This window comes from Rhinolophus hipposideros (genome assembly GCF_964194185.1).
Source record: "Rhinolophus hipposideros genome assembly, chromosome: X".
In the NCBI taxonomy this organism is placed as follows: domain Eukaryota; kingdom Metazoa; phylum Chordata; class Mammalia; order Chiroptera; family Rhinolophidae; genus Rhinolophus; species Rhinolophus hipposideros.
The window spans coordinates 66,171,313-66,197,155 of NC_138046.1; positions in this window are offsets into that span (position 1 = coordinate 66,171,313).

The window sequence follows — 25,843 nt, forward strand, 5'->3', positions numbered from 1 at the left end:
TGGCAAAGCTACCAAGCTGTTATCTGGTCTCTAATTTCATTTTAATGAATTTCTTCTGGGGGAAAATTTAATTTTTTTTTTACATACTTACACCTAAATATTGATCAATATAGTGTCTCATAACAAATAATTAATTTCTAGCAATTTAACTACTATTATTTCTGTGCTTATACAATAATTTCCTAATTATGATACTGTCCTCTATTGGAACACCGATATTATGTGGTACAAATTAACGACTGTGAGAATGACTATGAGTTTTTTATGAGAATAAGATGACTAGAGACAAATGCCTAAAAATACAATTTGCTTTGAGGAGACATTTTGAAAGAATGCCTAGTTACTGATGTATTTCCAAAGACGGCTATAAATAACTTACCAATTCCTACATTATGGAAATAAAACATTTTGTAGAGCTGTTAAGATGCTTATGGACAATGAAAATGGAATTTACTCTGACTATAGGTCAGGAACTTTATTGTTGCTAACATTTGGTTTGTTCCATAGTCTATAAGGAAACATGTAGATCCAAATATTGTGGTGTTTTTCTCATTCATTGTCCAGCTAGCATTGTCATTACCTGGTGTTTTTCTTCAGAATTGCTATTAAGAATTGCATGTGGGGCATTAGAGAAGCATTGCGGTGTGAGAGATCCCCTTGATATCTCCCCTTGGTGTTACAAGTTGAACAGCTGTAATTCAACAAAGGATTCCCTGTGCAACACACACATCTGAAAGATCTGTGCTTTGAAACATTTAAGGTGAGTAAATTGGGGCAAATGGGAGGAAGGAAGAAGAGCAGACGTGGATGCAGACCAGAGCTGACTGCAGGTCTCAGGAGAGGTGAGGACTCAGGCTGCAAGTGCACTCTCTATAGCTGCACGCATTCCTGCCCAGTGATCGGCACATAATGTGGCTAAACCCAGTGATTGGAGCAGAGACTGAATACAGAAGTGAAACAGCTGTGTTCTAGCAGCTGCCATTGCCAGGCAGGAAACAAAGCCATGGAGCCTGGCTGCCTCACCCCACCCTGCCTGAGCTCACCTCCATTCATCTGCCTAGAACTACCAGTGGACCCCAGAAGAAACTGTAGCAGTGAGTGTTGGGTTACAAAGCAGAATTTCTACACCCCTGAGAACTGGAGAAATAGATCCCGAGGAGCAAATGCACACTGCACTTAATCCCGTGACAAGGGTAGAGATACAGAGGCGAGGCAGCTGAGGTCTCTCAGTCACCCTTCCTAGAAGGAGAACAAAGCCACAAGCACACCAGCTGCTTCTTTCAGCCCAACTAGCCCCCACCCTTTGTGGATGATCCCAGTGTCGTTACCTGAGAAATTCACAGACAGCACAGCACAGCATATAGTTGCTGGGGCAGCGCTGGGATTTCAGAGCTCAGAACCCCATTAGCCACCACATTCTCCCATGGGGGTGGTGCACTGAGACTGAGGCAACATAATCACAGAGAAAAGGCCTACCTCCTCAGGGACTAGAAGGCATTTTCCACCACCTAGCAGAGATCCCATAAGCAGGAATAGTGCAAGAGAAAATGAAACACATGCAGTTCAGCACCGCCTACTGGCAAAAAGAAAAGAAAAACCTCATCTCATAAACCTGCTAAAGAAGTATCACTCTTAAAAAAACAAAAAAAATAATTCATTCCCATAAATGCTTAGGCAGAAAACTAATCCATCAAATATTATGAATAAACGTAGTGACAGGGAATTCAAGATTGCACTTGTGAAAAAACTCAGTGAGATACAAGAAAACTCAGATAGGCAGTTACTAGACTCAGAAATAAAATCATTGAACAAAAGGAATACTTTGCCAATGAGACTGTCACTTTCAAAAAGAACCACATAGAAATTCTGGAGCTGAAGGCCTCATTAAAATAAATGAAGAATGAAATAGCGAGCTTAAGAAATAGAGGTAACCAGATGGAGGAAAGAATTAGTTATATCAAAGATGGAAATCTAGAAATGATGCAGATGGAAAAAGAGAGATTTGAGAGTGAAAGAAAGAAAGAAAGAAAGAAAGAAAGAAAGAAAGAAAGAAAGAAAGAAAGAAAGAAAGAAAGAAAGAAAGAAAGATAGAAAGAAAAAAAGAAGAGAAGAGAAAAAAAAGAAAAGAAAGAACTATCTGACTCCATCAGAAAGAGCAATCTAAGAATAATGCATATACCAGGAGAAGACAGGAAGAAGTGAACCTAGAGCTAATTCTGACAAATAGTTGACGAGAACTTCCCAAACCTATGGAAAGAACTGGATCATCAAATACAAGACGCAAACAGACACCTTATTATCTCAATCCAAAAAGAACTTTCCAAGGCACATTATATTAAAACTGTCAAAAATTAATGACAAAGAAAGAACTCTCAAGGGAACCAAGGACAAGATGGCAACCTAAAAGGAAGTCTCACTATATTATCATCGGATTTTTCAGCAGAAACTCTACAAGCTAGGAGGATGTGGAATATTCAAACTGTTGAAAGAGAGAAGTTACAGGCAAAGAATTGTTTATCCAGCCATCATCGTTTAGATATGAAAGAGAAATAAAGACCTTTCCAGACATAAAGAAGCTGAGGGAATTTTCCACCACAAGGCATGCATTGCAGGAAATACTGAAGGGGATTAGTCTCCCTAAAATGAAAAGACAAAAGGATACAAAACTATGAGTAAAATAACTAACACAGAGACAGAAGCAGGAAATTGCAAACCTTAATCAGAATAGGGCACTATACTCTTAAATATAACATAAATGTTAAGAGGTGTGAAAACATAAAAATAGAGAAGAAAACCACAGCTACTGCAACTCAAAAATGACCTCACAGCATAAATACGGATTATTTGTGAAATCAAAAACATAAAAGGAGAGGGGGTAAACGTCTGAATTTGCCAAGAGGAATTTAGGTAACATGCAGGCAGAAAAACAAGATTTCTGTATATATGAAATTTTCTATTACATAAACTTAATGGTAACCACATACACAAAATTGAAAAACTGAGACACATAACATAAAAAAGGGGAAACAGGAAAAATCATAGAATACCACCAAACTAAAATAACAGACAGAAACACAAATGCAAAGAAACAATGGACACACAAAGCTACCAGAAAACAAAGATAAAATGGCTGTAGGAAATCCTCATATATCAATAATCACCCTAAATGTAAATAGACTGAACTCACCAATAAAAAGACACAGAGTAGCACATTGGATCAAAAAACAAAACCAAACCATATGCAGCCTACAAGAGACACATCTCAGCAGCAAGGATAAATATAGACTCAAAGTGAAGCAATGAAAAACGATACTCTAAGTAAATGGCATCCAAAGAAAAGCAGGTGTAGCTATACTTGTCTGACAAAATAGACTTCAAAAAAAAAAAAAAAAGACAAAGATTGACATTTCATAATGATAAAGGGGACAATACAAAAAGAACACATAACACTTATCAATATCTATTCTCCCAGTCAGGGAGCACCAAAATATATAAAGCAACTACGAACAGAACTAAAGGGAGAATCTGACAAAAACACAATTTTACTAGGGGACCTAACTACGCTATTGGCAGTTATGGATAGATCATCCAAATAGAAAATGAATTAAAATATACAAACCTTAAGTGACACATAAAACCAAATGGACATAATTGACATTTACATAGCCTATCATCTGAGAACATCAGATTATACATTCTTCTCTAGTGTACATGGAACATTCTCAAGGATAGACCATATACGGGGACATAAAATTAACCTCAGCAAATTTTAAAAGATTGAAATCATACCAAGCATATTCTCTGATCACAAGGCTTTGAAATTGGATATCAACTGCAAAAAGAAAGCAGGAAAAACCAAAAATATGTGGAGATTAAACAACACACTTTTAAAGAACGTCTTGGTCAGAGAAGAAATAAGAGTAGAGATAAAAAGATGCAAAAGAAACAAATGAGAATGAAAATACATCCCATGAAAATTATAGGGATGCAGCAAAAGCAGTAGTAAGAGGGAAATTTATGTAATTACAGGCCTATCTCAAGAAAGAAGAAAAATCCCAGATAAGCAACCTCATGGTACACCTTAAAGAACTAGAAAAAGAAGAACAAATTAAACCCAAAGTCAGCAGAAGGAAGGAAATAATAAAAGTCAGAGCAGAACTAAATGAAATATTGAACAAAAAGACAATGGAAAAAAAAATAATGCAACAAAGAGCTGGTTCTCTGACAAGATTAATACAATTGACAAACCCTTGGCTAGACTCACTAAGATAAAAAGAGAAAAGACGCAAACAGAATCAGAAATGAAAGAGGGGCGGTCCACCAGTGATGCCAGAGAAATTCAAAGGATCATGCAAGAATACTATGAAGTACTATATGCCACCAAATTCAATCACCTAGAAGAAATGGACAAGTTCTTAGAAACATATAGCCTTTTAAGGCTGCATCACAAAGAACTGGAAAATCTAAATAGACCAATTAACGGTAAGGAAAGTGAATCAGTCATCTGAAATCTTCCCAAAAGCAAAAGTCCCGGACCAGATGGCTTCACTAGTGAATACTACGAAACATTCAAAGACACATGCAAAGGAATGAAACTAGATTGCTATCTGTCACCATACATAAAAATTACCTCAAAATGGATCAAATACCTACATATAAGACCTGAAAGAATAAATTGCATTTAAAAAAAACATAGGTGCTAAACTTATGGACCCTGGGCTTAGAGAGAATTTTGTGATTTGGAACTCAAAGGCAAGGGAAGTAAAAGCTAAAATAAATGAATTGGACTTTATCAAACTAAAAAACTGCACAGCAAAAGAAACCATCAACAAAACAAAAAGGTGACCAACCAAATGGAAGAAGATATTTGCAAAAAACACCTCCAATAATGGGCTAATATCCAAAATATATTTAAAAACTCATACAACTCAACAACAACAAATTAATCCAATTAATTGGGCAGAGGATGTCAACAGATACTTCTCCCAAGTACAAACAGCCATCAAGCATATGAAAAGATGCACAACATCACTAGCTATTACGGAAATGAAATCAAAACCACAAAGAGATACCACCTCACACCTTTAAGAATGGCTATTATCAACAAGACAATAACAACTGTTGTAGAGGTGTGGAGAAAAAGGAACCCTCATACACTGCTAGTGAGGATGTAAATTGGTACAGCCACTATGGAAAACAGTATAGAGGTTCCTCAAATAATTAAGACTAGAATTATCATATGACCCAGCAAACCCTCTTCTGGGTATCTACCCCCAAAATTTGAAAAGATTTATCCATAAAGATATATGTATCTCTAGGTTTGTCACAACATTATTCATGGTGGCCAAGACATAGAAACAACCGCAGCGTTCTCTGATAGATAACTGGATAAAGCATATGTGGTACATATATACAATGGACTATTACTTGACCATAAGAAAAGATGAAATAGTGCCATTTGCTACAACATGGATAGATCTTGAGATTATCAGGCTAAGAGAAATACGTCAGGCAGAAAAAGTTGAGAACCATAGGATTTCATTTATATGTGGTATACATAACTGAAAGCAACAGATGGGCAAGACAAACAAAAACTCATAGATATAAACAAGAGTTTAGTGGTTACCCAAAGTAAAGGGCATAGGTGGAGGTAGAAAATGATAATGTGGGTGTGGGGACAGAGTCAGAAGTGCAGTTTCCAGGCTCTTGGCCTCACACTAAAAGGTGCTGGCTCAGGTAGTAAATGGCCATCAACTGTGATTGGATGGCCATCAGCTGTGACTAGTCGGCCGTCATCTGTAACCAGTGAGCCATTGGCCACTAATAAAAGTTCCGTGTCTAAGGTAGCAGAAAATGGGGGCTAGCAAGAAGATGGTGGCTGAGCTAGCAAGAGTGGATTGCAGAGAGGCGGATGCCGCCTGCGAGAATATAATGGTTTGACTCCCCTATATATGGCTCCATGGGTGTTCCTGTTTGGCCTCACCATGTCCTGAGTTCTTGTGTGTGGAGTGGGAGCTGAGACCACGCAGGCTGCCCCTCACGACAGTGGGTCAAATACATGGTGACGGAGAGATTTAACTTTGGCTCGTGAATACACATGCAATATTTAGGTCATATTTTATAGAATTGTACACTTGAAACCTATATAATTTTATTAACCAATGTCACCTCATTAAATTTAATGTAAAAAAATGGCATGTGGAGTTTGTGGCAGTTGAGTGGTGTTCCAAAAATATAGCCACATGCCAAAATACTATAGAACAATTTACTGTTAAATAATAACAGAAAAGGCAATTCTGTTACAAAACTTTTTTGAAAGCATGGATTTGACTAGGAGAACCATTCAATAATGGGACAAACATGTTGTCAGTACCTTCAGATTATCCCGAACACCTAAATGGAACTTAAATTCTTGTCATATTAAGAACTTTCAAAAGTAAGCCATACCAAAATGATTCTTCCCAATGTTTTCTTTCTGCGAATATCTAGCTAATTTTCGTATATATTTGAATAGGAATAGGTTATGCAGAGATTTCTTAAACCCTCTTACTGTATATATATTCATCAGAGTGTGGGGTCATTGAAGAAAATGAAATATTTGACTTGGCAATATCTTGTTCTCATTTTAATAAATGTTCGCATTTTAATAAAAACTTACATTTTTGCTTATGCTTTTATAACTACCCATTTGAAAGTGACTCCATTATCTTGGAGTTCAGCTATAATATTTTAGCACAATGTAACCTTTTTTTTTCCAGATTCGAATACCATAGTTAAGAGCTGACCCTGAATTCAGTAAGAGTACTTTCCATCTCTGCATTAAACTATAGGTAAGCACTTCCTATGCGTTGGGTATGGCGTTTAGTGGTAGAGATAAAGAGATGAATATACACCCAATTCCGGCTCCGTAAGATGCACAGTAGTGAGTAAACATGGAAATACAATTTCAGTGTAATGTATGAATTGGCATGGAAATCATGAAAAAATTGGTTTCAGATAAAAGGAATTGAAAAACAATCTCTAGGAGAGTCAGGGAGCGATTTATATAAAACTTGAAATTTAAAAAAAAATTAAAAAAAAAAATAAAATAAAAAAAAAAACAAACTTGAAATTTGCGCAGAACCCCAAAGTATAAGCACTTTATCTAGTAGACAAAAACACACACAAAAGAGTAACTGGATTTTGTTCATGAAACAATTCCCTCAATTTTGTTCATGGAGAGCTTCTTTTTTCCTACTATGTTTTGTGTGTTGTTTGTTTTTCAGTGTTTTAAATCAATTCTAATAAAAATGTAATAAATTTTTGGAGAATGAAATAAGTAGTTTTAAATTGATTAAGAAAATAGTCCATTAATTCAACTCTTTCATAAAATCTCACCTTCTCACATACCTGACCCTATATTGGAAAAACTGTTCCTGGTAAATAATTGTTACTTTGGGGCAGTCGTTTATGGGGATGGAAGTTGACATGTTCGTCAGCACGTCTAGAGGTAGCACATCTGTTAGACACAGTTTGTTTCTCCAGTTGCCTGACTTCCTTTCTCAGTATTAAACAAATGAAAGTCTTCCTACATCTGTGAGGCAGTATAGTGTTGTGGATAAGAGCAGGAAGCAGGAATCAACCTATGCTTAAGTAGCATTTACCATTTACTAAAAGCATAATCTTGGATAAGTCACCTCAACTCTCTGAGTCTGAGATTCTTCACTTCTGAATTGAAGATACTGTATCTCTTTATGTGTATTAAATGGTCTATATCCATTAAACCCATGGCACTATATCTGGCAAATAGATTGACCACAGTGTACCATTTCATCTATTTGAATAGATATAAACATTTTCCTTTTGTCTTCGTCATTAAACCTTCTTCATTCTCATAATTTTATTAATATTTTAATTCAAATGTAATAGGTTCCGTACTTTTCTGCCAATACTGAACCAATTTCTCTAGAGATGAATTTAAAAAATAAGAACACAAAATAAATGATTAATAAAATGAAGAAAAACAACCTATGGAATGGGAAAAAATATTTACAAACCATATATCTAACAAGAGGTTAATATCCAAAATATGTAAATAACCCATACAACTCAGTAGCGAAAAAAAAAATAATAATCCAATTAAAAATAGACAAAGGACTTGATTAGATATTTTACCAAAGAAGATACATGAATGGAAAACAAGTACATGAAAAGGGGATTAACGTCACTAATCACTAGGGAAATGAAAATCAAAATCACAATAGAATATCATTGCACACCTATTAGATAGCCAGCATCAAAAAGACAACAATGGGTAGTAGACGTGATGGGGTTATCACTTTGAAAAGGGTGTAAATGTCTAATCATTATGTTGTTTTGTATATCTGAAAGTAATAAAAAAAAAAATGACAACAGATAACAAATGTTGACAAGGATTTGTAGAAAAGGGAACCCTTGTGCATTGTTTGTAAGATTGTGTATGGGCCCAGCTACAATGGAAAACAGTATGAATGTTTTCCTTAAAAAATAAAAAAATCAAACTACCATACGATCCAGGAATTCCACTTTTGGGCATATATCCAAAGGAAATGAAAACACTGTGTCGAAGAGATGTCTGCATCTTCATGTTCATTGCAGCATTATTTACAATAGTCAAGACATGGAAAGAACCTAAATGCCGTGTTTCCCTGAAAATAGGACCTAGCCGGACCATCAGTTCTAATGCGTCTTTTGGAGCAAAAATTAGTATAAGACCCTGTCTTATTTTAATATAATACAAGACTGGGTCATAATATAATATAATGTAATGTAATATAATATAATATAATATAATATGATATAATATAATACCAGGTCATATTGTAGTATAAGACTGGGTATAATATAATATAATATAATATAATATAATATAATATAATATAATGTAATGTAATGTAATACTGGGTCTTATACTAATTTTTACTCCAAAAGACGCATTAGAGCTGATGGTCCGGCTAGGTCTTATTTCGGGGAAACACGGTGTTCATCGATAGATGAGCAGATAAAGAAGTTGTGAATGCTATAATGTATTTGAATATTATTCAGTCATATAAAAATGAAGTCCTGCCATTTGCAATAACATGGATGGAACTTGAGGACATTTTGCTAAGTGAAGTAAGTCAGACATAGAAAGACAAATACTATATGATGTCACTTATATAGAATCTTTAAAAAAACTCAGGAAAAAAAGGATCACATTTGTGGTTACCAGCAGGGGTGAGAGGGAGGTGTTGGAAGGTGGTCAAAAGGTACAAACGTCCATTTATAACATAAATAAGTAGTAGGGTTGCAATGTACAACATGATTAATATAGTGAAGACTGTTGTATGATAGGTATATTTGAAAGTTTTAAGAGAGTATGCTGGACATAAGAGTATTCATTGCAAAGAAAAATACTTTTTTTTGTTTTTCTGTTTGCTTTTTTTGTATTGATTTGGGATTATGGATGTTAACTAATTTTTTAAATTAAACTTATTTGGATTACATTGGTTAAAAAAATTACATAGATTCAAGTGTACAATTCTGTAATACATCATCTATATATTGCATTGTGTGTTCACCACCAAAGTCAATTCTATTCTCCTTTTGTCACCATATATTTCACCCTCTTTACCCTTTTTTACCTCCCTCCTCCCCCTTATCCTCTGGTAACCACTAAACTGTTGTCTGTATCTATGAATTTTTGTTCATTTGTTTGTCTTGTTCATTTGTTGCTTTCACTATTATATCCCACATATGAGTGAAATCATACTGTTCTCAACTTTTTCTGTCTGACTTATTTCGCTTAGCATGATAATCTTAACATCCAACCATGTTGTCGCAAATGGCTAAATTTATGTTGGTAATCTTTTTACAATATATATAAGTCAAATCATGTTTTACACCTTAAAATTATACAGTGTTATACTTGTATGTCAATTATATCTCAATAAAACTGGAAGAATATATTCATTTGAATCACAATCCTTTAAGAAAGAAAGAATTTTTTTTTAAATTTGTCACTTAATCTGAAATCAGTTTTTTTTAATTTTTATTTTTCAATTGCAGTTAACATTCAATATTATATTAGTTTCAGGTGTACCGCATAGTAGTTACACATTTATATAATTTACAAAGGAATTATGCCAATAATTCTATTACCAACCTGACACCATTATTTAAATATGATATAACTGCCAGAGTCATCTAAATTTAGGAAAGGTGTGAAATCCTTTCATAGTTACACTATTTCCAGTTGTGGAAATTGATTCAGATGACAAAGAGCACTTGGGAAAAGTGCACAGAGTTTCATTCTTACAAATTCCAGTAACTGTTCAGCTTTCCGTGTGATGATAGCAACCATATTCCTACCATACTGATGGAATTCTCTACAGATAGGAGTGTTGTCAACAGACTACTGTGGTCTTAAAATATGCAACACTTCTAAAAACATTATCATTAGTGGTTGTTAGCTTACCTTTAATTGTCTTATTCCTTTTGTAAACCCCAGTTTTGGACACACTGTAATTCAGGATGGTAGCATGCTTATAATTAACCCCAGGCCTTCCTGCACAAGGAAAACTATTGGTTTCCCAGGTTTCCTCAAGTAGTAGTTTGGTGCAGTTACTCTGTAGGGTGTGAATATGGATTGATAGCCTAAGGGATGGAGCTAGCATATTTACATCTTTAAAACATTATGGAAGCCATTATACAATCTATTTACTTGTAAGGAAGGACGGGTCCAATTCTTTGAGAATTTTTGTCTCTTTTAAAAGCAAGTTTAATGAATATGTCCTTTTAGCAGAATACTGTCAGAGGAAACTCTTCTATCTGAAAATCTAATGGTGTCCATCAAAAAAAAAAGAAAGAAAGAAACAGAGGAAGGAAAGAAGGAAGGAAGGAAGGAAGGAAGGAAGGAAGGAAGGAAGGAAGGAAGGAAGGAAGGAAGCAAGGAAGGAAGGAAGGAATCAGCTGAGGACATTTAGAGAAGAATATAAAGGAATCTTTGATATTTTAAAGTGATGTATACCTATTGTTAAACTCAGAATTTTAACCCCTGTAAAAATTATGCTTCACGAAGGCATAGTGATACACCTAAAGAATGTCCCATCTTGCTTGGTGAGGTGTTCTGGAAATTTTCTTTGGAAACATTCCTTCATTCTCTTAATTTTTGTTTGAATTGTATTAAAAGTTGAAGTTGTACAACTGAAAACGATAACAGCACAAAATGATTGCTGTTGCCAAAAGTTAAAGAAAAACAATGCATGTCAAAGTTACAGTCCAATGTCATTTTCCCAACCAGAAGAAACAACCCTCTGAGTATATAATGACTCATCAGTCATTTCTTACTGCTGAACATGTTAAGTTTCTGCTAGTTAGGAGCATATGTGTTTGCTTGCTGTTTTCTTTTAAAATGGATATATGTACAAATAACATACAGGTAAATGTGTAAAACATATGTTAAGTAACATAAGTGAAAATAATATCAACATGTTATCAAATTTTATTTTAAGAACAGGGGAGCTAATTATTTATTACGTGTGTGTGCAACCCCTTAAAAAGTCGCAGAAGAAATGAAAAATACAGCACAAAATACGTACACCTACAGATTTGTATCTGTCACATTCCAGATCTTTTATTATTTTTGATTTTTACAAGAAGTAGCATTGGATAATTCTAAGGTTTATAACTATTGACATACCTAAATATTAAATTTTTGTTAGAAGATTTTTCAGATATCAGCAACTAGAGGACATGGTAGCAACTGCCTATGAAAAGTATTGTACATTTCAATTTAGACGTTCAAGAGTATTGTATGGGCCCATGTTCATCTATTATGTAAATGAAAATCTCCTTATTTCTTGAGTTAATCAGTGCATTAAGGAGGCTAAAGACTTTATGATTCATCGACAGTGATATACTGAAATATTCTGCACAGTTAGCTGACTTCATGAGGTTTAATTTTCAGTTCAGAAGCTAACAGTAATAACTTTGGCACATACACTAAATTAGCGTAAATGCTCATGGTAGCAGCACGAGTGTAAAAGCGACAGTGATGTATACCGCCCTACTAAACGTCGGGAACAAGTGAGGCTAAAGGAAGAAAAGAGAAACCTTTAGGATCTTAGTGCAATATTCATACTTTCCAAAGGCAAACACGAATTTGCTGTTTAATCTAGATATCAGGCCATGAATAATAAAGAATCTGCATAATACACCAATTCTGTTTCAAAATGCTTTCCTTGTTGGGAGAAAAAGGCCACATTCATAAGATGGAGATGCTGGTTTATTACAGGCAGTAATGGCAGTGAGCTTTTTAGAACTTTGCCCAGGGCACCACTATGACTGCCAGTAACAAAAAAGAAAATAGCAATTGAGTGTCTCTGAACAGCTATCATTTACTATAATACTTAACCAAAATATTGCTTTAATTTGACTGCAGCACAGAACTTTTTATAATAATCTGTGAAAACTTGGTAATACCACTCTATTTTTCAAAGAAAAAGAATAGACTTTTTAAAGTTTCTCAATCATTAGTCTCTTGGGAGGTTCACTGCAGAGATGGCACAGATATTTCTGGATTATTTTCTGTTAAGAATCAAGAATATTTAGTTATTTTAAAGGTCATATTATCTACTCTGGATATATTTTAGAAAATCCCCCTTGCCTACTCTGTACCTCTGTGTCCACAAAACTTAATAGACACAATTTATGAACAATTTGTACTTCAAAGCAAGTAAAATTCAGTGACCTCAGAGGTAATCTTTTGATTCGCTCTGAGTCAGATACTGAATGAACACAGTATGAATATGGATTTTGCCGAGGCCAGCTGATTAAGTAGTGATAAAGAAATACAGATAAAAAGGAAAGAGTTATATTGTACACGTCAGGTTACATAGTATATATAGGGATAGAGCGTAGAATGAAATAAGATTGTGAAAAGGGTGAACAAGAGTCTTTACTGAAAAATAAAAGTTACACCAGAACATATATGGATCTATGAGTTGAAGATTGTAACAAAAAATAATAGACATCAATTATTATCAGTATCTACCATTTATTATTAACTGCTATTTGGCAGGTATTATCCTTAGCATTTTATACGCAAAATGTATGACCTTATGATTTGTATGTTATTTTTATCCTTACTTTACAAATAAAAAAACTAAAGCAAGAGATGTTAATCACTTACCAAAGGTCACACAGTTAATAATGTTGGAAATGGTATTAAAATGCAGTAAGTTTGCCTAGAGAGCTTACATTTCTAACTCATGTAGGATGCAGCAGGATGAAGGTAGATGTGTGTAATTTTCTCACATAAATAAAAGAACAAAAATACGAATGCTTGTAGGACTAGAGAGTAAAGCTTAGAATTGGAATACGCAAATTTTCCATTGATAGAAATGAAGAACAAAAGTGATCATGCAGGTAGAGTTAGAGATTAAAGTCTGGAATTGGAAACACTGTAAGATAAAAGCATCTAACATGTACTATTGTATTTCATGTTCATAACAACTCTATGAATCAAGCACTGTTAATAGCCCCACATGAGGAAATGGAGATTCAAGGTGGCTGAGTCCTTTGATCACACAGCAGGGAAGTGGGAGAGCTGGAACTGAACCCAGATCTGACTGACTATGCTCTCAGAGATTGTTTTTTACTGCTTCTGTATACATTCCTAAATGTATACAGTAAGTAATATTATAACTTTGTGATACAAAGCCCATTAAGTACGTATGATAAATCATGGGACTTCAAGAGATTTCAACTTTGCCAATAACCTGTTTTCCTATGGACTATTTCCTTCCATTTTGGAAGACGTATTTTTTTAATATTATTTTATTGAAGTTTATTGAGGTGACAATTGTTAGTAAAATTACATGGATTTCAGGTGTACAATTCTGTATTACATCATCTATAAATCCCATTGTGTGTTCACCACCCAGAGTCAGTTCTTCTTCCATCACCATATATTTGATCCCCTTTACCCTCATCTCCCACCCCCGTCCCCCCCTTACCCTCTGGTAACCACTAAACTATTGTCTGTGTCTATGAGTTTTTGTTTCTCATTTGTTTGTCTTGTTATTTTGTTATTTTTGGTTTATATACCACATATCAGTGAAATCATAGGGTTCTCTGCTTTTTCTGTCTGACTTATTTCACTTAGCATTATACTCTCAAGATCCATCCATGTTGTCACAAATGTTCCTATATCATCTTTCCTTAACGCCGAATAGTATTCCATTGTGTATATATACCACAACTTCTTTATCCATTCATCTATCGAAGGACATTTTGGTTGTTTCCATGTCTTGGCCACCATAAACAAAGCTGCAATGAACATTGGAGCACACGTGTCTTTATGGATAAATGTTTTCAGATTTTTTGGGTAGATATCCAGGAGAGGGATTGCTGGGTCATATGGTAATTCTATTCGTAATTTTTTTAGGAACCTCCACAATGCCTTCCATAGTGTCTGCACCAGTCTGCATTCCCACCAACAGTGTGTGAGGGTTCCTTTTTCTCCACAGCCTCTCCAACACTTGTTACTATTTGTCTTGTTGATGGTAGCCATTTTGACTGGGGTGAGGTGATCTCTCCTTGTGGTTTTTATTTGCATTTATCTGATGATTAGTGATGTTGAGCATTTTTTCATATGTCTATTTGCCATTTGTATGTCCTCTTTGGAGAAATGTCTCTTCAGGTCCTCTGCCCATTTTTCAATTGGGTTGTTTGTTTTTTTGTTGTTGAGTTGCATGAGTCCTTGTATACTTTGGATATTAGCCCTTTATCGGAAGCACTGTTTGCAAAAATCTTCTCCCATTCAGTTGGTTGCCTCTTTATTTTGTTGATGCTTTCTTTTGCTGTGCAGAAGCTTTTAAGGTTGATATAGTCCCATTCATTTATTTTAGCTTTTACTTCCCTTGCCTTTGGAGTCAAATTCATAAAATGCTCTTTGAACCCAAGGTCCATAAGTTTAGTACCTATGCTTTCTTCTATGCAGTTTATTATTTGAGGTCTTATGCTTAAGTCTTTGATCCATTTTGAATTAATTTTGGTACATAGTGACAGACAACAGTCCAGTGTCATTCTTTTGCACGTGGCTATCCAATTCTCCCAGCACCATTTATTGAAGAGGCTGTCTTTCCTCCATTGTATGTTTTTAGCTTCTTTGTCAAAAATTATCTGTCCATATTTATGTGGTTTTATTTCTGGGTTCTCAATTCTATTCCATTGGTCTATGTGTCTGTTTTTTTGCCAATACCATGCTGTTTTGATTATTGTAGCCCTGTAGTACAAGCTAAAGTCAGGGAGTGCGATACCTCCAGTATTGTTCTTTTTTCTTAAGATTGCTTTGGCTATTCAGGGTCTTTTGTGGTTCCAAACAAGTCTGATGATTTTTTGTTCTATTTCTTTAAAAAATGCCATTGGGATTTTGATGGGGATTGCATTAATTCTGTATATTGCTTGGGTAATATGGCCATTTTAATTATGTTGATTTGGAAGAGGTATTTTTAACAGTTTCATTGGGATACAATTTGTATACCTTAAAGTTCATCTGTTTAAAGTATACAAGTCAGTGGATTTTTGAGTATATACAGAGTTGTGCGACCATGAACATAAACTGATTTCAGTACATTTTCTCACCCCCAAAAGAAATCTCATACCCATTATGGCAACCTCTCACCTCCTCTCTCCCAAGTCCTCTGCAACCAGTATTATTACTGTATTTATGTATTTCACTATTTTGGAGATTTCATTTACTTCCCTTGACCTTCAGATCTTTGAAAACCTATCCTTCTTTAGAACATTTCTTTTAGTTTCTAAATATTACGGTACGATTTCTTACAGTATCTGGAAGGAGCTGAGACAGACAGAACTATTTCAGGAGAAAAGCAATTTCTACACAGGTTATATAATTTTATTTCCAAGTAGATATAAAAATGGAATTAAAGGCATGGCAGGATAATGTTTTGGAAAGAGCCCTATTGTCAGGCAAATGGCGTCTCTTTCCTACTAGTATCAGGAGTAGAAGTCTGAGCACTTCTGCCAACTGCATCCTGATATCGGATTCCCCAAGGAAAACAACAGTGAAGCCCTGGGTGGAAAAATGCTTTCCTCACATACAGAAGAGACATAAGGAGATCAGTTTCAAGAGTGGACATCAGTCCCCTAAGACCAGTGAGTCCCTGTCAATAGCTGGCACAGGGCAGGTGGCCTGCATGCATCCCTCTTGTGCTACAACAGAAGGCACCTGTCACCTCCCCAAAGGGAGCAGATACAGCGTGACAGTGTCCAGGTGCCGCATGATGCACACGCTTAGGGACAACAAAGGAGCACGAATTGAGTATGAAACAGGGGAAGATATTCGCACACAAGATGGTAAGTCCAGCACAAGCTGTGACAATCATTTATCTCTTAGTAAAGAAGTGCCTGAGGCCCAAGGCCCATTCTCATGAGGCCAAGTAGGGACTGTGTGCATGAAAATGCTTTTCCTGACACACATTCATCAAATCTAGGCCCAGCCCGATTCTTTCACATAATAATTTTGTTCAGGTAATATACATTTGTACCAAATACAAGGTATGTGTGTGTGCATGTGAATGCAAATGGGAATAAAAAAGGAACCTGTTCTTAACATGTTTATAATCAAGTAAATGGACCCAGTATTAAATTTAATAAAACATAATGCATAGTTTGAAATATGCATGAATCATTTTGAAAAAAACAAAGAGGAAGCATTTAGTTTAGAATTTGGATGTAGGGAGGATGTTAAATCAAAGACAGATCATTAGGAGAAATGATGATTCCCTGTATATTCTTCAGGGGGTCACTTTACCTCTTAATGCATCTGGTCTTCATTTTTTTTTTTTTTTTTAAGCCTAGATGCTTAGAAAAATGATCTTCGACATCCCTTTCGTGCTGCAATCCTGAGTGAGGGGAAGGAATATTTTTATCCACACCCTTCACTCCCAACAAAAGAAAACCAAAATGGAAAGCAACCAACCAAAACAATGCTTATTTAGTGTGTGGGGGTCTAAGGAATTTGAGATTAAATAGTTTAATTAATTAGGAATTCTTCAGATTATTTCTAGCATGCATTCATTCATTCAATGAGATGAAGTACTTAATATTAGCAGATGCTATTCAGAGTGCTGGTGTTAGAGCGCTGCGCAAACTGACTAAAAGTAGACAATTTCCCTACTTTGATATTTGTTTACCTCTTATAGCTGTCAAGACATAGGCTATGTTTCATATATTAAAGGCTTCAGTTTTCTGGTTTCCCAGTTTTCTCACGCTTGGAAAAATTATAAGGCATACTTGTACTTGCTTCAGATAAATGGGAGGGTTTATTTTTTCAGTTACAGTTGACATTCAATATTATTTTATATCAGTTTCAGGTGTACAGCATAGTGGTTAGACATTTATGTAATTTAAGAAGTGATCCCCCTGACTGGTCTAGTACCCACCTGGCATTATACATAGTTATTACCATGTCATTGACTATATTCCCTTTGCTTTATATCTGCATGACTGTTTTGTAACTATGAATTTATACTTCTTAATCCCTTCACCTTTTTCACCCTGCCCCCAAACCTTCCTCCCATCTTTCACCCTGATAAATCTAGTTCTCATCTGACACCATAAGTAGTTATTATAATATTATTGACTATATTCCTTACGCTATACTTTACATCCCTGTGACTATTTTTTAACTACCAATTTGTACTTCCTAATTCCTTCACCTTTTTCACAACTTTCTTATCACATCGTAGGAGGTGTTACATGATTTCAGCAAGACATTACTGTTGATATAACTTTGATTAGTTGATTAACGTGGTGTCTGCCAACTTACTATTTTATTACTAAAGTTAATATATTTCCCATTCCATACTTCACTGTTCAGAAGTGAGTCAGCTGGTACATCCCTTACACAAGGAGAGATGAATTAAGCTTGGAAGAAGAGTATTAAAGAATTTATGGACTTATGATACACCCACCACAATAATTATTAAAAATTCAGGGGAAGATATTTTCACAGCTATGGAAATATCTTGTTTCTCCTTAAAGTTTCACACACTAATTTTAGTATCCATCAGTGAATTTTGCCTGCAGCAACGATTACTCTGGTGTTCTAATGATCATTTTCCATTTTCTTCATTTTTTCCACATTTATGCATTGGTATTCTTTGATAAGGAAATGTCCCTTCTCCAATTATTTTTTATTGATTTGATGATTTTGTATATTAGTATGGACTCATGGATATTGATTTATTTTATTCCTTGATTTAAAACCCAATCCTAACTTAATTTAATTTCCTGCTTAAAACTTTCCAGCTTTGGCCATTGGGAAAGCTTTAGTCCTTTTGACATGCCCCGGCCATTTTTGTTTAAGCATTTTTAAAAATTCCTGGTACTATAATGTTATCATCTTAAATATTATGTACCTCAGCCATTTCTCCAAGGTTGATCATTTTAGAAATCAGTTTTTTGAATGTTAGAACATAGGTCTGCAAACTTTTTCTGTAAACAGCCAGATAATAAATATTTTAGGCTTTGTGGGCCATGCAATCTGTCACAACTGCTCAACTCTGCTATTGTGGCACAGAAGTGTGGCTATGTTCCAACAGAATTTTATTTACAAAAATAACCAACAGGCCAGTTTTGGCCTATGGGCCATAGTTTGCCTACACTTAGTTTAGACACAAGAAAATCTAAAGTGTAAGTAGAAGGACAATGATCTGAAAGACATCTTGAAAACTAGGCAAGTTTCATTTTAAATCTAATTTTGAGTCTTGAAACCAAAAGAATCTATTGATTTAAATACACACACACACACACACACACACACACACACCTGGAGAGTAATGTTAGCAATATGGTGGAATAGAAGTTTCCCCAGCTTGCATTTCCCCATGAAAACAATCATCTGGCAACCATCCATGGACAAAAGTGCCTTTGTCAGAGTGTTTTGATCTAGGCAGGGGATTGCAAAATCCTGGTGAAGTTCAAGTCTGAGGAGAGCGGCTCTGAAAAGACAGGCCTGCACTCTGGTAATAAGCTTGCCAAACATGGCCCTGGCTGCAGATGGAAAGCAGCCCCATTCCATTAAGAACTGGACTCCAGCCCTGCTTGACTCCAGTCCTGCAATCAAACCCATCTACCAGGGGACCTGGGAAGAGGGACGCCTGCCTATCTGTGCCCTCAGAAATAGGCCCTCCAGCATAGACCTGATTACAGATATTGAAGCAGCCTTATGATCTGGCTGTACCCCTGGTGTACTATGGTCAGGAGTAAGTCCTGCCTGCCCAGGGACCTGGCAGGAGACATATCTGCCCATGCCCCCAGTAACAGACACCATGGCCTCAGTTCTGACTGCACATCTTGAGGTGGTCCTGTGACCCAGTCCCTGTCCCACTCTACTACAGTCCAGAATCAGTCCTGTTCACCCAGGAACCCACACAGGGTCTTGGCAGGAGCCCACTCAGGGAAGCAGCAGAAGCCACACCCAGCCATGCTTCTGGTAACAGGTCTGTCATCTGTAGACTTGACTATAGACCCAGAAATAACTCCATGATATATCTCCAGCACTGCTAAACTGTGGTCTCAGAGGCAGTCCCATCCACTGGGAACCTGGTAGGAACTACACTTACTCACAGCCCAGGCAACAAGCCTACAAATCATGTATTCAACTTCAGATCTAGCAGCAGACGTGTCTCCCAGCTTCAGCCTCACTTGATTACAATCCTAGAAATAATCCCATGTGTCAGGGCACTTAGCAGCAGAAGGTCTTTTTTACCTGTTAAAACCAGTGTTTGCTACACCATATGCATAGATATCAACCCAAGGCTACACAGACCACACAGAATGAGGGAAACATGGTACCACAAAGGGAAAGTAATACAACTCCAGCAATAGATCATAAAGAAATAGAGATCTGTGAATTACCTGAGAAAGAATTTTAAATAATTGTTTTAAGGAAGTTCAGTGAACTACAAGAAAACACAGATAGACAACTCAATGAGAAAAGGAAGAAAATACATGAACAAAATGTCATGCATTCGATAAAGAGAAACAAATCATAATAAAGAACCAAAAAAATTATGGAGCTGAAGAATACAATGAGTGAAATGAAAAATGAAATAGAGAGCTTCAGTAGCACACTCAATCAAGTGGAAGAAAGAATTTGTGAACTTGAAGAGAAGTCATTTGAACTTATCCAGTCAGAGGGGAAAAAAAGAATAAAAAAGAGAGAAGAAAACCTGTGGAATTTATGGACCATTATTAAGAGAATCAATATACACATTCTTGTCAACTCAGAAGGAAAAGAAGGAGAGAACGGGGCAGAAAGCTTATGTAAAGAAATAGTGGCTGAAAACTTCCCAAATATTGGGAGGGATATGGACATCCAGATTCATGAAGGTGAAACGTCTCCAAACAAGATCAACCCAGATAAAATTATGAGGCAAATTATAATCAAATTATCAAAAGTGAATGAGAAAGATAGCAGTAAGACAAAAGATACAATACTTCTACAAAAAAATAATATTAATCAAATCACAAAAAGACAACAAGAAAGGTAGAAAGAAACAAAAGAGCCACAAAACAGTCTAGAAACAATATACAGAATACAGGAGAAAGTCCTTACCTATCAATTACATTAAGTGTTAAAAGATTAAATCCCCCCAATTAAAAGACACAGAATGGCTGAATGTATTTAAACAATCCAACAATATCCTACCTACAGAGGAGTTGCTTTATCTTTAGAACAAATCTAGGCTGAAAGTGGAAAAAGATATCCCATGCAAATGGTAATCAAAGAGAGCAGGGGTCACTATATTTATATCAGACTAAATAGACTTTAAGTCAAAACTGTCAAAAGAGAAAAATAATGTTATTAAATAATAATAAAAGGGTCAATTCAATAGGATGACCTAACAATTATATATAAACCCAACATCAAAGCACCTAAGTTGTAAAGAAAGAATTGACAGGTCTTAAGGGAGAAATAGACAGCAATGTAATAATAGTAGGAGACTTAGATATCCCACTATCTATGATGGATAGATTCTCCAGACAGAAAATCAGTAAGGAAACAACAAGATTGAACAACACTATAGATTAAATGGACCTAACAGACTCGCAATACTTTCCACTCAACAGCAGAAGATCTGCCTATTCCACTCAACAGCAGAAGTATACAAATTCTTCTCAAGTAAACAAGAAACATTCTCCAGGATAGACCATGTTAGGTGGAAAAATAAGTCTTAACAAATTAAAGTATATTGACATCACTACGAGTATGTTCTTTGGCCACAATGGAATGAATCTAGAAATTAATAACAGTAACAAAATGGGAAAATTCACAAATATATGTAAACTACACAACACACTTTTGCAAAAGAAATAAAAAAGGAATTTAAAAAATATCTCAAGACAAATGAAAATGAGAATACAACATACCAAAAAAAAGTAAATTAGTCAAAAATATAAGTGTCCTCTTTATAAAAAGTATAATAAAATTGTAAAGTTGGAGAGGATCCTGGGGCATACAGGGTCATGAGGTGCAATACTTCACTGAATAAATGCCTCATAGCCTCTCTGAAACGGAAGAAGGAAATGAACATTTACTGAGTCCTATGTGGGGTGCAATATTCCTTTTAAAATATGTCACCCAGTGTCATTAGCTATGCCAACAGGTTTTGTGTCATACCCAGTTTTAATAATAATGTGTTGCATGACTTTATTCAAGTTAATGATGCACGTATAAGACTGATAACTCAGCTCTAGAAATATCCTTCCAATCTGAAATGGATCTATTCATCTTGAGGTATAGCTATTCTACTAGCAATGGTTGCATGTCAGGCAGTTACTGGGTCATAGTAAAGTACATAGGCACTAAAGTCAGGCTTTCAGAGTTCAAGTGTTGGTTGTGTCACCAGCTATATGGACATGTACAAGTAATTGGTCCTTTTTGTACCTGTTTCCTCATCTGTAAAATTGTAGCAAGAGTAATACCCATCTAATAGACAGTGAGAATGAAATAAATGTCTGACAAATACTGTGGCAAATAGTAAAGCCTCCAATACATATTAGTTATTGTGATTTATTATGAAGTCCATGTTTATCAGTTTTCCTATAAAGAGTTCATAATTATCATTGTAGAAATCTTGATTAACTATGTGTATCAGTCTTCTGGATATTCCAGTCCAAAGAAGAGACTTGAACTCTGGTTTTCTTCAGCAGAGGTTTTACTGAAAGGATGAGTTGGGTCGCAGATTTAAGGGAAAAGCTGGCTAACCGGTGGTCTCAGAAAGAGACCAGAATATTTCCAGGGATTCAATTTGTAAGTGAATAGCTCCTTTTCTCCCATTTTATATTCCTCCACTTTGGATTCAAATTCCAGAAAGGAAAACAGGATCTGATGGGCTTGGATAGGGTTGTTTGCCTATTCTTGAGACAGGTAGAATGAAACATACTAAAGATCCCACCTAGCCTACAATGCAATATCCAAAGGAAAGAGAAAGAATATTGGGCAGACAAAACAACAGATATCCAGTACAGTATGTACTGGATATTTAGTACAGTATGTTTATGACGTTTTCCATTTGCTACTCACTTTGAAAAATGAAAATGTTGTGAATTTGACATGACAATAAGATTGATTTAATATGATAAGAGTAAAAAGAAAAATCCCTCTCTGGCAATTAGTAAGTGTACAAAGTTGAGCAGTACAGAAGCTTGGCAGAATTGAAGTTCAAGACACCCTTGATTAAAGGTTATCTACATTCATTTATTAAAGCCACAGATTACCATTTAAAAGTCATGAAATATATATATATATATATATATATATATATATATATATATATTTAATAATTTTGTATAATTTTTCTCTTGAAAAATATATAATATCCTTCCTTCTGTGACCTCATGATGTTATTTTAGTTTCCCTTTCCTTTTGCTTCTTACACTCCCTTTTATACTGATTTACCTAGCCTGAATCACTTGACAGTGCATTTTCCATGGCAGATCTGATAATCTTGAGATCCCAAAGAATAGGGTAATTATATAGAATTAGGATCTCTAGAAAGCAGTGGATTATAATAAATTTGTGATTGCCCAGAGAGAAGTTTTACAGTTTAGCGGACACAGGATATTATTTAAATTCACAGCCTAATTAGTTTTTTTTTTTTAAGAACACACACACACACACACACACAAAAAAAAAAAAAAAAAAAAAAAAAAAAAAAAACAGAGAAAGAGAAAGAGAGATGAGGTGTTCAGTGCTTTCTGAGCACCAGATTCAGTGCTAGGACCTTGAGAATAGTCATTCAAGAATAAGATTTGATGAACAAATATTTTGTTTTTGTTTAATACTCTCACTTAGACTCTTATTATGTGGTTCTTTTACAAAATTGTCACTTTTAATTGCTACAAATGGTGAATTACACTAAATCATTGTTCCATAGAGATCTTTGATGAGAACAAAATACCTTTCATTTTATTTGCATTGTATTTGTACAAGGAGTCTAATAAGCAGAGTGTAGCCTAAGTGCCAGCCAGTCCTAGAATTTGGCTTTCCTATAAAATTGTGAGGTACATAGCCTCTCACTTGCACATATGCAAAATGGAAATAGCAATTCCTCTCTCATAGTGTGAGTATGAGGATTGAAGCAGGTGTTGTATGTAAAGTACCAAGCACAGGGCTTGGCACATTAAAGAAAATCATTGAATTTATTTCTCTAAGAAATGTAGATTGTGGGCCATTGAATAGTTAATAAGCAAATGAGTCTTCAGATACCAAATGATACATTTTTTCAATTTCAATTGTCCAGTCATTGTAGTATTAGGTTTGCACTGTCCTAACAAAAGTAACAAAGTCAATTGAAAATAGCCAAGAAGATTGGTTTAAACAGGACTCCGAATCCAAGTAGTTACTTGAAAATAAGAGTTTCCTATTTTCCATCACGTAGGTCAGAATGATGCTTAGAAAACCAAATTTCAATCTTCCATGTTAGTTATTGAAAACTTTTGTTTGTAATAGTAGTTTTAAGTTTCTAATTTTTCAAAACTAAAACATGTTTATTCTTTTCTCTTTTGTCATAAACATTAATAAGCTCTATCCTCTACACACCAATTCCTACATTATCTGTTCATGTCTTTAAACACATTTAGTATTTTCTCTTACAATGTTTCCATTTAAAGTTCTCAAAATTCTGTATAAATGAGCCACAATATAATAGTATTAATATAAGTTAATCCTTCAAAATAGCTCTAACCCACATGGTTTGAATATGAATGAGAATGACAGTGCTGTGTTTCTAGATGCTGGAGGCTTACAGGTGTTATTTTGATAGCAGGAAGAAAATGTCGATTCGGTTTGGAGTGTATGCCACCTACAGAAATTAACCAGGCTTAATTTGTTTTTTGACAAATCTCATAATGTTCAGAAATCAGCTAATGTTTTAATTTTCACCATGTTACCATATAAGAAACATTTCTATTATGTTCCAAAGTCACGTGGAAAAAAAACATAAAGCTTTTGAAAATCATGGAAATACTTATTACAAATCTATTGGATTATTATGATAGTCCATATTCATAGAGCTAATAGTTTCAAGCTTACCACACCATGCGTATATTATTACTGTTTTTATTACTGTGTGTGCTTGGGTGTGAGTGCACGTGCATGTGTGTGCTTTCAGAAAGTTGGTTCCGTAATCAAGAAGAAGAAAAAAATCATTGAAAACATTAGTGTATTGTAACACCATTAAATGCTGTAACACCATTAAACCACAACTGAGCATTTCCAACTTATTAATGAATTCCATGCATAAATGACCTCTTTGGTAACTTTTTCAAAAAGAAAAAAAAATGAAAATGTAGACCCTTAAGAGTGTTTCTTTAACCAGACATGTGATACACAAAACTAAAGAAAGGAAGCAAATAGAAAGAAATGTGCCTGTTGTTCAATATCTTAGTGATAAAATGAAATTAGGTTTTATACAATTCCTTCTTTTAATTAAAAAATAACTTTTGAAACAATCACAAATTTATAGAAAAAGTTACAAATATACTTCTGGGAATCTTTTTTTCTGAAACATTTGAGAGGGGTTATCAACATCATACCTATCAACCCCTAATTCTAGTTTAATGCATAGTTACCCACCTGTGAGGACTTCATTACATACCCAGAGTTACAACTACCAAAATTTTGTATTCTCCTTGCCCAGCTCTGGGATCAGTCATTTCTCCAAGCAGCCCTAGTTCCTTTTAACGCAAAATGGTATTTATAAGTCAGGATCTGAGCGCTACTTATGCTCATTGAGATTGGAATGTTGGTGCTCTAAGGCTTGCCCTGCCAGTGAATAGGTGTGTGTGTGTGTGTGTGTGTCTGTGTGTGTATGCAAAAACAAAAACTTTATATATATATATTTTTTTTTTCCATATCTGTCTTTATATTTTGAAAGCCTTGAGTTCATATTTATACCTTCAATTTCAGTCTACACTATTGGGTTTGTTCTAGTTTTATTCCTTTCCATATTTGTATTTCCTTTTTTGTCCTTTGACAGTGAAAAATCTGGGTCCTGGTGTGCCTAATGTATTTGCTTATTTGATCAATCCCCTGTATGTAAGTAATCACTTGACTTTTCCCCCATCCTCTCCCCTGTGCAGTCCTCCCACGGAAATGCCCTTCTCACCCTGCTTAGCCCTGAAACCCAAGCCAGATTGCTTCCTGCATAGAAGTCCCCTTCACTCTGCTTGGGCTGTGATACCCTGTGCTACGCCACCTCCCTGCATGTGCCCTCTTCAGCCATGAAGACGGAGCCCTCTTGAATGA